We start from the raw sequence: 1,537 nt of genomic DNA, 5'->3' as shown, positions 1-1,537 counted from the left end.
AAAAAAAAAACAACAACATACTCACTGCTGTCAAGTCGGTTCCAACTCAGAGCAACCCCTCCTTGGGTTTCTGAGGCTATATCTCTATGGAAGTAGATTGCCCAATCTTCCTTCTGAGGAGTCTGAACTGCCAGCCTTCTGGTTAGCAGTCAAATGCCTTAGGCACTATGCCACCAGAGTTCCCCATAATATCACACACAAGTAAAATTTTGCTGAAGATAATTAAAAATGGTTGCAGTAATACATGGACAGGGAATTTCCATAAATTCAAGCCAGATTCAGAAAAGGACGCAGAAAAGAGAGATATCACTGCTGATGTCAGATGGATTTTGGCTGAAAGCAGAGGATACCAGAACGATGGTACCTGTGTTTTATTTTCTAAGCAAAGATATTTGACTGTGTGGATCATAACAAATTCAGATAACACTGTGAAGAATGGGAATTCCAGAACACTTACTTGTGATGAGGAACCTGTGTACATAGACTAAGAGGCAGTCATTCAAACAGAACGAGGGGATACTGCATGATTTAAAATCAGGAAGGGTGTGTATCAGGGTTGTATCCTTTCACCATACTTATTCAGTATGCATGCTGTGCAAATAATCCAAGACACTAGACCATCTGAAAGGGAGCTCTGGTAGCATAGTGCCTAACGCACTTGACTGCTGACCAGAAGGCTGGCGGTTCAAACCCACCAGCCACTCCTCAGAAGGAAGTTGGGGTGATCTACTTCAATAGTGATGTTATCTCAGAAACCCAAGGAGGGGTTGCTATGAGTCAGGTCCAACTCGACGGTACATAACAACAACAACAACAACAACAACAGACTATCTGAAGAAGAAAGCAGCATCAGGACTGGAGGAAGACTCCTCAACAACCTCCAATACACAGACAACACACCCTTGCTTGCTGAAGATCAAACATTACAGCCTTCAGTATGGATTACACCTCGACATAAGGAAAACAAAAATCCTCACAACTGCACCAATAAGCAACATCATGATAAATGGAGAAAAGACTGAAGTTGTCAAGGATTTCATTTTACTTGGATCCACAATCAACATCCATGGAAGCAGCAGTCAAGAAATCAAACAAGGTATTGCATTAGACAAATCTGCTGCAAAAGACCTCTTTAAAGTGTTTAAGAGCAAAGAGATCACATTGAAGACTAAGGTGAATCTGACCCAAGCTATTTACAATAGCCTCATATGCATGTGAGAACTGGACAACGAATAAGGAAGACCCTGGAAGAACTGATGTATCTGAATTGTGGTCTTGGCGAAGAATACCGAATACCGTGGACCGCCAGAAGAATGAACAAATCTGTCGTGGAAGAAGTACAGCCAGCGTCCTCCTCAGACACGAGAATGGCCAGACTTTAGTGACGTTGTCAGGAGGGACAGTCCCCGGAGAAGGATAGCATGCTTGGTAAGAGCTCTGGTGGCATACTGTCTAAGGCACTCGTCTGCTAACCAGAAGGCTGGTGGTTCAAACCCACCAGCCACTCCTCAGAAGGAAGGTTGGGCAATCTACTTCC

General features: G+C 43.5%; 1 protein-coding gene across 1 annotated transcript in view; it reads right to left on the bottom strand.

Moving 5' to 3' along the window:
* KIAA1671 (KIAA1671 ortholog) overlaps positions 1-1,537 on the bottom strand; it is a gene marked incomplete at its 5' end in the record, with an annotated part of 26,619 nt that overhangs the window by 24,028 nt on the left and 1,054 nt on the right. The window lies entirely within an intron of this gene.

This window comes from Orycteropus afer, unplaced genomic scaffold, assembly GCF_000298275.1.
Source record: "Orycteropus afer afer isolate SDZICR_OR568_19922 unplaced genomic scaffold, OryAfe1.0 scaffold00197, whole genome shotgun sequence".
Taxonomy (NCBI): domain Eukaryota; kingdom Metazoa; phylum Chordata; class Mammalia; order Tubulidentata; family Orycteropodidae; genus Orycteropus; species Orycteropus afer.
The sequence above is the reverse complement of the archived record's forward strand: the minus strand, read 5'-3'. Positions and strand labels throughout refer to the sequence as shown.